The sequence below is a fragment of the Bombus huntii genome, chromosome 4, assembly GCF_024542735.1.
Source record: "Bombus huntii isolate Logan2020A chromosome 4, iyBomHunt1.1, whole genome shotgun sequence".
In the NCBI taxonomy this organism is placed as follows: domain Eukaryota; kingdom Metazoa; phylum Arthropoda; class Insecta; order Hymenoptera; family Apidae; genus Bombus; species Bombus huntii.
In genome coordinates this window covers 1,111,645-1,129,187 of record NC_066241.1, presented here as the reverse complement: position 1 = coordinate 1,129,187, position 17,543 = coordinate 1,111,645, and positions in this window count along the sequence as shown.

Sequence of the window (17,543 nt, the reverse complement as noted above, 5' to 3'; positions counted from 1 at the left end):
TTACGTTATCTGGTATAACGTCATATGGTATAACGTTATGACGTATTACGTTATATGGTATTACGTCATAACGTATTACGTTATATGGTATAACGTTATAACGTATTACGTTATATGCTATAACGTCATATGGTATAACGTTATAATGTATTATGTCATATTGTTTAACGTTATAACGTAATAAGTTATATGGTATAACGTCATATGGTATAACGTTATAACGTATTACGTTATATGGTATAACGTTACAACGTATTACATTATATGGCATAACGTTATAACGTATTACATTATGTGGTATTACGTTATAACGTATTACGTCATATGGTATTATGTTATAACGTATTACGTCATAACGTAATACGTTATATGGTGTAACGTTATAACGTATTACGTTATATGGTATTACGTTATAACGTATTACGTTATATGGTGTAACGTTATAACGTATTACCTTATATGGTATAACGTCATATGGTATAACGTTATAACGTATTACGTTATATGGTATAACGTTATAACGTATTACGTTATATGGTATTACGTCAAAACGTATTACGTTATGTGGTATAACGTTATAACGTATTACGTTATATGGTATTACGTCATAACGTATTACGTTATATGGTATAACGTCATATGGTATAACGTTATAACGTAATACGTTATATGGTATTACGTCATATGGTATAACGTTATAACGTAATACGTTATATGGTATTACGTCATAACGTATTACGTTATATGGTATATCGTTATAACGTATTACGTTATATGGTATAAGGTCATATGGTATAACGTTATAATGTATTACGTCATATTGTATAACCTTATAACGTATTACGTTATATGGTATAACGTCATATGGTATAACGTTATGACGTATTACGTTATATGGTATTACGTCATAACGTATTACGTTATATGGTATATCGTTATAACGTATTACGTTATATGGTATAACGTCATATGGTATAACGTTATAATGTATTACGTCATATTGTATAACGTTATAACGTAATACGTTATATGGTATAACGTCATATGGTATAACGTTATAACGTTTTACGTTATATGGTATTACGTTATAACGTATTACATTATATGTTATAACGTCGTATGGTATAACGCTATAATGTATTACGTCATATTGTATAACGTTATAACGTAATACGTTATATGGAATAACGTCATATGGTTTAACGTTATAACGTATTACGTTATATGGTATTATGTCATAACGTAATACGTTATATGGTATAACGTTATAACGTATTACGTTATATGGTATAACGTCATATGGTATAAAGTTATAACGTAATACGTTACATGGTATTACGTTATAACGTATTACATTATATGGTATAACGTCGCATGCTATAACGCTATAATGTATTACGTCATATTGTATAACCTTATAACGTAATACGTTATATGGAATAACGTCATATGGTTTAACGTTATAACGTATTACGTTATATGGTATTATGTCATAACGTAATACGTTATATGGTATAACGTTATAACGTATTACGTTATATGGTAAAACGTCATATGGTATAACGTTATAACTTAATACGTTATATGGTATTACGTTATAACGTATTACGTTATATGGTATAACGTTATAACGTATTACCTTATATGGTATAACGTCATATGGTATAACGTTATAACGTATTACGTTGTATATTATAGCGTTATATGGTATAACGTTATAACGTATTACGTTATATGGTATTACGTCATAACGTATTACGTTATATGGTATATCGTTATAACGTATTACATTATATGGTATTACGTCATAACGTAATACGTTATATGGTGTAACGTTATAACGTATTACGTTATATGGTATTACGTCAAAACGTATTACGTGATGTGGTATAACGTTATAACGTATTACGTTATATGGTATTACGTCATAACGTAATACGTTATATGGTATAACGTTATAACGTATTACGTTATATGCTATAACGTCTTATGGTATAACGTTATAACGTATTACGTTATATGGTATTACGTCATAACTTAATAAGTTATATGGTATAACGTTATAACGCATTAAGTTATATGCTGCAACGTCATATGGTATAACGTTATAACGTATTACGTTATATGGTATTACGTTATAACGTATTACGTTATATGGTATAACGTTATAACGTATTACATTATATGGTATTACGTCATAACGTAATACGTTATATGGTGTAACGTTATAACGTATTACGTTATATGGTATTACGTCAAAACGTATTACGTTATGTGGTATAACGTTATAACGTATTACGTTATATGGTATTACGTTATAACGTATTACGTTATATGGTATAAAGTTATAACGTATTACCTTATATGGTATAACGTCATATAGTATAACGTTATAACGTATTACGTTATATGGTATCACGTTATAACGTATTACGTTATATGATATTACGTCATAACGTATTACGTTATATCGTATAACGTTATAACGTATTACGTTATCTGGTATAACGTCATATGGTATAACGTTATGACGTATTACGTTATATGGTATTACGTCATAACGTATTACGTTATATGGTATAACGTTATAACGTATTACGTTATATGCTATAACGTCATATGGTATAACGTTATAATGTATTATGTCATATTGTTTAACGTTATAACGTAATAAGATATATGGTATAACGTCATATGGTATAACGTTATAACGTATTACGTTATATGGTATAACGTTACAACGTATTACATAATATGGCATAACGTTATAACGTATTACATTATGTGGTATTACGTTATAACGTATTACGTCATATGGTATAACGTTGTAACGTATTACGTTATATGGTATAACGTTATAACGTATTACGTTATATGGTATAACGTCATACGGTATAACGTTATGACGTATTACGTTATATGGTATTACGTCATAACGTATTACGTTATATGGTATAACGTTATAACGTAATACGTTATATGGTATAACGTCATACGGTATAACGTTATGACGTATTACGTTATATGGTATTACGTCATAACGTATTACGTTATATGGTATAACGTTATAACGTAATACGTTATATGGTATAACGTCATATGGTATAACGTTATAACGTATTACGTTATATGGTATTACGTCATAACGTAATACGTTATATGGTATAACGTTATAACGTATTACGTTATATGCTATAACGTCATATGGTATATCGTTATAACGTATTACGTTATATGGTATTACGTTATAACGTATTACGTTATATGGTATAACGTTGTAACGTATTACGTTATATGGTATAACGTTATAACGTATTACGTTATATGGTATAACGTCATATGGTATAACGTTATAACGTATTACGTTATATGGTATTACGTTATAACGTATTACGTTATATGGTATAACGTTGTAACGTATTACGTTATATGGTATAACGTTATAACGTATTACGTTATATGGTATAACGTCATATGGTATAACGTTATAACGTATTACGTTATATGGTATTACGTTATAACGTATTACCTTATATGGTATACCGCCATATGGTATAACGTTATAACGTATTACGTTATATGGTATAACGTTATATGGTATAACGTTATAACGTATTACCTTATATGGTATTACGTCATATGGTATAACGTTATAACGTATTACGTTATATGGTATTACGTTATAACCTATTACGTCATATGGTATCACGTTATAACGTATTACGTTATATGGCATAACGTTCTAACGTATTACGTTATATGGTATAACGTTATAACGTATTACGTTATATGGTATTACGTCATAACGTATTACGTTATATGCTATATCGTTATTACGTATTACGTTATATGGTATAAAGTCATATAGTATAACGTTATAACGTATTACGTTATATGGTATAACGTTATATGTTATAACGTTATAACGTATTACCTTATATGGTATAACGTCATATGGTATAACGTTATAACGTATTACGTTATATGGTATTACGTCAACACGTATTACGTTATATGGTATAACGTTATAACGTATTACGTTATATGCTATAACGTCATATGGTATAACGTTATAACGTATTACGTTATATGATATTACGTTATAACGTATTACGTTATGTGGTATGACGTTATAACGTGTTACGTTATATGGTATAACGTCATATGGTATAACGTTATAACGTATTACGTTATATGCTATAACGTCATATGGTATAACGTTATAACGTATTACGTTATATGATATTACGTTATAACGTATTACGTTATGTGGTATGACGTTATAACGTGTTACGTTATATGGTATAACGTCATATGGTATAACGTTATAACGTATTACGTTACACGGCATAACGTTATAACGTATTACATTATGTGGTATTAGGATATAACGTATTACGTTATATGGTATAACGTTATAACGTATTACGTTATATGGTATAACATTATAACGTATTACCTTATATGGTATAACGTCATATGGTATAACGTTATAACGTATTACGTTATATGGTATTACGTCATAACTTAATAAGTTATATTTTATAACGTTATAACGCATTAAGTTATATGCTGCAACGTCATATGGTATAACGTTATAACGTATTACGTTATATGGTATTACGTCATAACGTATTACGTTATATGGTATAGCGTCATGTGGTATAACGTTATGACGTATTACGTTATATGGTATATCGTCAAAACGTAACACGTTATATGGTATAACATTATAACGTATTACGTTATATGGTATTACGTCATAACGTATTACGTTATATGGTACAACGTTATAACGTATTACGTTATCTGGTATAACGTCATATGGTATAACGTTATGACGTATTACGTTATATGGTATTACGTCATAACGTATTACGTTATATGGTATAACGTTATAACGTATTACGTTATATGCTATAACGTCATATGGTATAACGTTATAATGTATTATGTCATATTGTTTAACGTTATAACGTAATAAGTTATATGGTATAACGTCAAATGGTATAACGTAATAACGTATTACGTTATATGGTATTACGTCATAACGTAATACGTTATATGGTGTAACGTTATAACGTATTACGTTATATGGTATTACGTTATAACGTATTACGTTATATGGTGTAACGTTATAAGGTATTACCTTATATGGTATAACGTCATATGGTATAACGTTATAACGTATTACGTTATATGGTATAACGTCATATGGTATAACGTTATAACGTAATACGTTATATGGTATTACGTTATAACGTATTACGTTATATGGTATAACGTTATAACGTATTACCTTATATGGTATAACGTCATATGGTATAACGTTATAACGTATTACGTTGTATATTATAGCGTTATATGGTATAACGTTATAACGTATTACGTTATATGGTATTACGTCATAACGTATTACGTTATATGGTATATCGTTATAACGTATTACATTATATGGTATTACGTCATAACGTAATACGTTATATGGTGTAACGTTATAACGTATTACGTTATATGGTATTACGTTATAACGTATTACGTTATATGGTGTAACGTTATAACGTATTACCTTATATGGTATAACGTCATATGGTACAACGTTATAACGTATTACGTTATATGGTATTACGTCATAACTTAATAAGTTATATTTTATAACGTTATAACGCATTAAGTTATATGCTGCAACGTCATATGGTATAACGTTATAACGTATTACGTTATATGGTATTACGTTATAACGTTTTACGTTATATGGTATAACGTTATAACGTATTACATTATATGGTATTACGTCATAACGTATTACGTTATATGGTATAACGTTATAACGTATTACGTTATATGGTATTACGTCAAAACGTATTACGTTATGTGGTATAACGTTATAACGTATTACGTTATATGGTATTACGTCATAACGTAATACGTTATATGGTATAACGTTATAACGTATTACGTTATATGGTATAACGTAATATGGTATAACGTTATATTGTATTACGTCATATTGTATAACGTTATAACGTAATACGTTATATGGTATAACGTCATATGTTATAACGTTATAACGTTTTACGTTATATGGTATTACGTTATAACGTACTACATTATATGGTATAACGTCGTATGGTATAACGCTATAATGTATTACGTCATATTGTATAACGTTATAACGTAATACGTTATATGGAATAACGTCATATGGTATAACGTTATAACGTATTACGTTATATGGTATTATGTCATAACGTAATACGTTATATGGTATAACGTTATAACGTATTACGTTATATGGTATAACGTCATATGGTATAACGTTATAACGTAATACGTTATATGGTATTACGTTATAACGTATTACGTTATATGGTATAACGTTATAACGTATTACCTTATATGGTATAACGTCATATGGTATAACGTTATAACGTATTACGTTATATGGTATTACGTCATAACGTAATACGTTATATGGTATAACGTTATAACGTATTACGTTATATGCTATAACGTCATATGGTATAACGTTATAATGTATTACGTCATATTGTATAACGTTATAACGTAATACGTTATTTGGTATAACGTCATATGGTATAACGTTATAACGTTTTACGTTATATGGTATTACGTTATAACGTATTACATTATATGGTATTACGTTATATGGTATTACGTTATAACGTATTACGTTATATGGTATAACGTTATAAGGTATTACCTTATATGGTATAACGTCATATGGCATAACGTTATAACGTATTACGTTATATGGTATAACGTTATAACGTATTACGTTATATGGTATAACGTTATAACGTATTACGTTATATGGTATTACGTTATAACGTATTACGTTATATGGTATAACGTTATAACGTATTACCTTATATGGTATAACGTTATAACGTATTACGTTATATGATATTACGCCAAAACGTATTACGTTATGTGGCATAACGTTTTTAACGTATTACGTTATATGGTATTACGTCATAACGTAATACGTTATATTTTATAACGTTATACCGTATTACGTTATATGCTATAACGTCACATGGTATAACGTTATAACGTATTACGTTATACGTCATTACGTTATAACATATTACGTTATATGGTATAACGTTATAACGTATTACGTTATATGGTATTACGTTATAACGTATTACGTTGTATGGTATAACGTTATAACGTATTACCTTATATGGTATAACGTCATATGGTATAACGTTATAACGTATTACGTTATATGGTATAACGTTATAACGAATTACGTTATATGGTATAACGTTATAACGTATTAGGTTATATGGTATAACGTCGTATGGTATAAGGTTATAACATATTACTTTATATGGTATAACGTTATATGGTATAACGTCATATGGTATAACGTTATATCGTAATACGTTATATGGTATTACGTTATAACGTATTACGTTATATGGTATAACGTTATAACGTATTACGTTATATGGTATTACGTTATAACGTATTACGTTGTATGGTATAACGTTATAACGTATTACCTTATATGGTATAACGTCATATGGTATAATGTTATAACGTATTACTTTATTTGGTATAACGTTATAACGTATTACGTTATATGGTATTACGTCATATTGTATAACGTTATGACGTATTACGTTATATGGTATTACGTCATAACGTATTACGTTATATGGTATAACGTTATAACGTATTACGTTATATGCTGTAACGTCATATGGTATAACGTTATAATGTATTACGTCATATTGATTAACGTTGTAACGTAATAAGTTATATGGTATAACGTCATGTGGTATAACGTTATAACGTATTACGTTATATGGTATTACGTCATAACGTAATACGTTATATGGAATAACGTTATAACGTATTACGTTATATGGTATTACGTTATAACGTATTACGTTATATGGTATAACGTTATAACGTATTACCTTATATGGTATAACGTCATATGGTATAAAGTTATAACGTATTACGTTATATGATATTACGTTATAACGTATTACGTTATGTGGTATGACGTTATAACGTGTTACGGTACATGGTATAACGTCATATGGTATAACGTTATAACGTATTACGTTATATGGCATAACGTTATAACGTATTACATTATGTGGTATTACGTTATAACGTATTACGTTATATGGTATAACGTTATAACGTATTACGTTATATGGTATATCGTCTCATGGTATTACGTCATAACGTATTACGTTATATGGTATAACGTAACAACATGTTACGTTATATGCTATAACGTCATATGGTATAACGTTATTACGTATTACGTTATATGGTATTACGTTATAACGTATTACCTTATATGGTAAAACGTCATAACGTATTACGTAATACGGTATAACGTCATATGGTATAACGTTATAATGTATTACGCCATATTGTATAACGTTATAACGAAGTACGTTATATGGTATGACGTTATAACGTATTACCTTATATGGTATAACGTCATATGGTATAACGTTATAACGTATTACGTTATATGGCATAACGTTATAACGTATTACATTATGTGGTATTACGTTATAACGTATTACGTTATATGGTATAGCGTTATAACGTATTACGTTATATGCTATAACGTCATATGGTATAACGTTATGACGTATTACGTTATATGGTATAACGTTATAACGTATTACCTTATATGGTATAACGTCATATGGTATAACGTTATAACGTATTACGTTATATGGTATGACGTTATAACGTATTACGTTATATGGTATAACGTTATAACGTATTACGTTATTTGCTATAACGTCATATGGTATAACGTTATAACGTATTACGTTATATGGTATAACGTTATAACGTATTACGTTATATGGTATGACGTTATAACGTATTACGTTATATGGTATAACGTTATAACGTATTACGTTATATGGTATTACGTTATAACGTATTACGTTATATGGTATAACGTTATAACGTATTACCTTATATGTTATAGCGTCATATGGTATAACGTTATAACGTATTACGTTAAATGGTATAACGTTATAACGTATTACGTTATATGGTATAACGTTATAACGTATTACGTTATATGGTATAACGTTATAACGTATTAGGTTATATGGTATAACGTCGTATGGTATAAGGTTATAACATATTACGTTATATGGTATAACGTCATATGGTATAACGTTATAACGTAATACGTTATATGGTATTACGTTATAACGTATTACGTTATATGGTATAGCGTTATAACGTATTACGTTATATGGTATAACGTTATAACGTATTACGTTATATGGTATTACGTCAAAACGTACTACGTTATATGGTATAACGTTATAACGTATTACGTTATATGGTATAACGTTATAACGTATTACGTTATATGGTATAACGTTATAACGTATTAGGTTATATGGTATAACGTCGTATGGTATAAGGTTATAACATATTACGTTGTATGCTATAACGTTATAACTTATTACGTTATATGGCATAACGTCATATGGTATAACGTTATAACTTAATACGTTGTATGGTATTACGTAATAACGTAATACGTTATATGGTATAACGTTATAACGTATTACGTTATATGCTATAACGTCATATGGTATAACGTTATAACGTATTACGTTATATGGTATTACGTTATAACGTATTACGTTATATGGTATAACGTTATAACGTATTACGTTATATGGTATTACGTCATAACGTATTACGTTATATGGTATAACGTCATATGGTATAACGTTATGACGTATTACGTTATATGGTATTACGTCATAACGTATTACGTTATATGGTATAACGTTATAACGTATTACGTTTTATGCTATAACGTCATATGGTATAACGTCATAATGTATTACTTCATATTGTATAACGTTATAACGTAATACGTTATATGGTATAACGTCATATGGTACAACGTTATAACGTATTACGTTATAAGCTATAACGTCATATGGTATAACGTTATAACGTATTTCGTTATATGGTATTACGTTATAACGTATTACGTTATATGGTATAACGTTATAACGTATTGCGTTATATGGTATTACGTTATAACGTATTACGTTATATGGTATAACGTTATAACGTATTACGTTATATGCTATAATGTCATATGGTATAACGTTATAACGTATTACGTTATATGGTATAACGTTCTAACGTATTACGTTATATGGTATAACGTTATAACGTATTACGTTATATGGTATTACGTTATAACGTATTACGTTATATGGTATTACGTTATAACGTATTACGTTATATGGTATAACGTTATAACGTATTACGTTATATGGTATTACGACATAACGTATTACGTTATATGGTATAACGTCATATGGTATAACGTTATGACGTACTACGTTATATGGTATTACGTCATAACGTATTACGTTATATGGTATAACGCTATAACGTATTACGTTATATGCTATAACGTCATATGGTATAACGTTATAATGTATTACATCATATTGTATAACGTTATAACGTTATACGTTATATGGTATAACGTTATAACGTATTACGTTATAAGCTATAACGTCATATGGTATAACGTTATAACGTATCTCGTTATATGGTATTACGTTATAACGTATTACGTTATATGGTATAACGTTATAACGTATTGCGTTATATGGTATTACGTTATAACGTATCACGTTATATGGTATAACGTTATAACGTATTACGTTGTATGCTATAATGTCATATGGTATAACGTTATAACGTATCACGTTATATGGTATCACGTTATAACGTATTACGTTATATGGCATAACGTTATAACGTATTACGTTATAACGTATTACGATATATGGTATAACGTTATAACGTATTACCTTATATGTTATAACGTCATATGGTATAACGTTATAACGTATTACGTTATATGGTATAACGTTATAACGTATTACGTTATATGGTATAACGTTATAACGTATTACGTTATATGGTATAACGTTATAACGTATTAGGTTATATGGTATAACGTCGTATGGTATAAGGTTATAACATATTACGTTATATGGTATAACGTCATATGGTATAACGTTATAACGTAATACGTTATATGGTATTACGTTATAACGTATTACGTTATATGGTATAACATTATAACGTATTACGTTATATGGTATTACGTTATAACGTATTACGTTATATGGTATAACGTTATAACGTATTACCTTATATGTTATAACGTCATATGGTATAACGTTATAACGTATTACGTTATATGGTATAACGTTATAACGTATTACGTTATATGGTATAACGTTATAACGTATTACGTTATATGGTATAACGTTATAACGTATTAGGTTATATGGTATAACGTCGTATGGTATAAGGTTATAACATATTACGTTATATGGTATAACGTTATAACGTATTACGTTATATGGTATAACGTCACATGGTATAACGTTATAACGTAATACGTTGTATGGTATTACGTAATAACGTAATACGTTATATGGTATAACGTTATAACGTATTACATTATATGCTATAACGTCATATGGTATAACGTTATAACGTATTACGTTATATGGTATGACGTTATAACGTATTACGTTATATGGTATAACGTTATAACGTATTACGTTATTTGCTATAACGTCATATGGTATAACGTTATAACGTATTACGTTATATGGTATAACGTTATAACGTATTACGTTATATGGTATGACGTTATAACGTATTACGTTATATGGTATAACGTTATAACGTATTACGTTATATGGTATTACGTTATAACTTATTACGTTATATGGTATAACGTTATAACGTATTACCTTATATGTTATAGCGTCATATGGTATAACGTTATAACGTATTACGTTAAATGGTATAACGTTATAACGTATTACGTTATATGGTATAACGTTATAACGTATTACGTTATATGGTATAACGTTATAACGTATTAGGTTATATGGTATAACATCGTATGGTATAAGGTTATAACATATTACGTTATATGGTATAACGTCATATGGTATAACGTTATAACGTAATACGTTATATGGTATTACGTTATAACGTATTACGTTATATGGTATAGCGTTATAACGTATTACGTTATATGGTATAACGTTATAACGTATTACGTTATATGGTATTACGTCAAAACGTATTACGTTATATGGTATAACGTTATAACGTATTACGTTATATTTTATAACGTTATAACGTATTACCTTATATGTTATAGCTTCATATGGTATAACGTTATAACGTATTACTTTAAATGGTATAAAGTTATAACGTATTACGTTATATGGTATTACGTTATAACGTATTACGTTATATGGTATAACGTTATAACGTATTACCTTATATGTTATAACGTCATATGGTATAACGTTATAACGTATTACGTTATATGGTATAACGTTATAACGTATTACGTTATATGGTATAACGTTATAACGTATTACGTTATATGGTATAACGTCATATGTTATAACGTTATAACGTATTTCGTTATATGGTATTACGTTATAACGTATTACGTTATATGGTATAACGTTATAACGTATTGCGTTATATGGTATTACGTTATAACGTATTACGTTATATGGTATAACGTTATAACGTATTACGTTATATGCTATAATGTCATATGGTATAACGTTTTAACGTATTACGTAATATGGTATAACGTTATAACGTATTACGATATAAGCTATAACATCATATGGTATAACGTTATAACGTATTTCGTTATATCGTATTACGTTATAACGTATTACGTTATATGGTATAACGTTATAACGTATTGCGTTATATGGTATTACGTTATAACGTATTACGTTATATGGTATAACGTTATAACGTATTACGTTATATGCTATAATGTCATATGGTATAACGTTATAACGTATTACGCCATATGGTATAACGTTCTAACGTATTACGTTATATGGTATAACGTTATAACGTATTACGTTATATGGTATTACGTTATAACGTATTACGTTATATGGTATTACGTTATAACGTATTACGTTATATGGTATAACGTTATAACGTATTACGTTATATGGTATTACGACATAACGTATTACGTTATATGGTATAACGTCATATGGTATAACGTTATGACGTACTACGTTATATGGTATTACGTCATAACGTATTACGTTATATGGTATAACGCTATAACGTATTACGTTATATGCTATAACGTCATATGGTATAACGTTATAATGTATTACATCATATTGTATAACGTTATAACGTTATACGTTATATGGTATAACGTCATATGGTATAACGTTATAACGTATTACGTTATAAGCTATAACGTCATATGGTATAACGTTATAACGTATTTCGTTATATGGTATTACGTTATAACGTATTACGTTATATGGTATAACGTTATAACGTATTGCGTTATATGGTATTACGTTATAACGTATCACGTTATATGGTATAACGTTATAACGTATTACGTTATATGCTATAATGTCATATGGTATAACGTTATAACGTATTACGTTATATGGTATCACGTTATAACGTATTACGTTATATGGTATAACGTTATAACGTATTACGTTATATGGTATAACGTTATAACGTATTACGTTATATGGTATAACGTTATAACGTATTACCTTATATGTTATAACGTCATATGGTATAACGTTATAACGTATTACGTTATATGGTATAACGTTATAACGTATTACGTTATATGGTATAACGTTATAACGTATTACGTTATATGGTATAACGTTATAACGTATTAGGTTATATGGTATAACGTCGTATGGTATAAGGTTATAACATATTACGTTATATGGTATAACGTTATAACGTATTACGTTATATGGTATAACGTCACATGGTATAACGTTATAACGTAATACGTTGTATGGTATTACGTAATAACGTAATACGTTATATGGTATAACGTTATAACGTATTACATTATATGCTATAACGTCATATGGTATAACGTTATAACGTATTACGTTATATGGTATGACGTTATAACGTATTACGTTATATGGTATAACGTTATAACGTATTACGTTATTTGCTATAACGTCATATGGTATAACGTTATAACGTATTACGTTATATGGTATAACGTTATAACGTATTACGTTATATGGTATGACGTTATAACGTATTACGTTATATGGTATAACGTTATAACGTATTACGTTATATGGTATTACGTTATAACGTATTACGTTATATGGTATAACGTTATAACGTATTACCTTATATGTTATAGCGTCATATGGTATAACGTTATAACGTATTACGTTAAATGGTATAACGTTATAACGTATTACGTTATATGGTATAACGTTATAACGTATTACGTTATATGGTATAACGTTATAACGTATTAGGTTATATGGTATAACATCGTATGGTATAAGGTTATAACATATTACGTTATATGGTATAACGTCATATGGTATAACGTTATAACGTAATACGTTATATGGTACTACGTTATAACGTATTACGTTATATGGTATAGCGTTATAACGTATTACGTTATATGGTATAACGTTATAACGTATTACGTTATATGGTATTACGTCAAAACGTATTACGTTATATGGTATAACGTTATAACGTATTACGTTATATTTTATAACGTTATAACGTATTACCTTATATGTTATAGCTTCATATGGTATAACGTTATAACGTATTACTTTAAATGGTATAAAGTTATAACGTATTACGTTATATGGTATTACGTTATAACGTATTACGTTATATGGTATAACGTTATAACGTATTACCTTATATGTTATAACGTCATATGGTATAACGTTATAACGTATTACGTTATATGGTATAACGTTATAACGTATTACGTTATATGGTATAACGTTATAACGTATTACGTTATATGGTATAACGTCATATGTTATAACGTTATAACGTATTTCGTTATATGGTATTACGTTATAACGTATTACGTTATATGGTATAACGTTATAACGTATTACGTTATATGGTATAACGTTATAACGTATTGCGTTATATGGTATTACGTTATAACGTATTACGTTATATGGTATAACGTTATAACGTATTACGTTATATGCTATAATGTCATATGGTATAACGTTTTAACGTATTACGTAATATGGTATAACGTTATAACGTATTACGATATAAGCTATAACATCATATGGTATAACGTTATAACGTATTTCGTTATATCGTATTACGTTATAACGTATTACGTTATATGGTATAACGTTATAACGTATTGCGTTATATGGTATTACGTTATAACGTATTACGTTATATGGTATAACGTTATAACGTATTACGTTATATGCTATAATGTCATATGGTATAACGTTATAACGTATTACGCCATATGGTATAACGTTCTAACGTATTACGTTATATGGTATAACGTTATAACGTATTACGTTATATGGTATTACGTTATAACGTATTACGTTATATGGTATTACGTTATAACGTATTACGTTATATGGTATAACGTTATAACGTATTACGTTATATGGTATTACGACATAACGTATTACGTTATATGGTATAACGTCATATGGTATAACGTTATGACGTACTACGTTATATGGTATTACGTCATAACGTATTACGTTATATGGTATAACGCTATAACGTATTACGTTATATGCTATAACGTCATATGGTATAACGTTATAATGTATTACATCATATTGTATAACGTTATAACGTTATACGTTATATGGTATAACGTCATATGGTATAACGTTATAACGTATTACGTTATAAGCTATAACGTCATATGGTATAACGTTATAACGTATTTCGTTATATGGTATTACGTTATAACGTATTACGTTATATGGTATAACGTTATAACGTATTGCGTTATATGGTATTACGTTATAACGTATCACGTTATATGGTATAACGTTATAACGTATTACGTTATATGCTATAATGTCATATGGTATAACGTTATAACGTATTACGTTATATGGTATCACGTTATAACGTATTACGTTATATGGTATAACGTTATAACGTATTACGTTATATGGTATAACGTTATAACGTATTACGTTATATGGTATTACGACATAACGTATTACGTTATATGGTATAACGTCATATGGTATAACGTCATATGGTATAACGTTATGACGTACTACGTTATATGGTATTACGTCATAACGTATTACGTTATATGGTATAACGTTATAACGTATTACGTTATATGCTATAACGTCATATGGTATAACGTCATAATGTATTACTTCATATTGTATAACGTTATAACGTAATACGTTATATGGTATTACGTTATAACGTATTACGTTATATGGTATAACATTATAACGTATTACGTTATATGGTATTACGTTATAACGTATTACGTTATATGGTATAACGTTATAACGTATTACCTTATATGTTATAACGTCATATGGTATAACGTTATAACGTATTACGTTATATGGTATAACGTTATAACGTATTACGTTATATGGTATAACGTTATAACGTATTACTTTATATGGTATAACGTTATAACGTATTAGGTTATATGGTATAACGTCGTATGGTATAAGGTTATAACATATTACGTTATATGGTATAACGTTATAACGTATTACGTTATATGGTATAACGTCACATGGTATAACGTTATAACGTAATACGTTGTATGGTATTACGTAATAACGTAATACGTTATATGGTATAACGTTATAACGTATTACGTTATATGCTATAACGTCATATGGTATAACGTTATAACGTATTACGTTATATGGTATTACGTTATAACGTATTACGTTATATGGTATAACGTTATAACGTATTACGTTATATGGTATTACGTCATAACGTATTACGTTATATGGTATAACGTCCTATGGTATAACGTTATGACGTATTACGTTATATGGTATTACGTCATAACGTATTACGTTATATGGTATAACGTTATAACGTATTACGTTATATGCTATAACGTCATATGGTATAACGTCATAATGTATTACTTCATATTGTATAACGTTATAACGTAATACGTTATATGGTATAACGTCATATGGTACAACGTTATAACGTATTACGTTATAAGCTATAACGTCATATGGTATAACGTTATAACGTATTTCGATATATGGTATTACGTTATAACGTATTACGTTATATGGTATAACGTTATAACGTATTGCGTTATATGGTATTACGTTATAACGTATTACGTTATATGGTATAACGTTATAACGTATTACGTTATATGCTATAATGTCATATGGTATAACGTTATAACGTATTACGTTATATGGTATAACGTTATAACGTATTACGATATAAGCTATAACGTCATATGGTATAACGTTATAACGTATTTCGTTATATCGTATTACGTTATAACGTATTACGTTATATGGTATAACGTTATAACGTATTACGTTATATGGTATAACGTTATAACGTATTACGTTATATGGTATAACGTTATAACGTATTAGGTT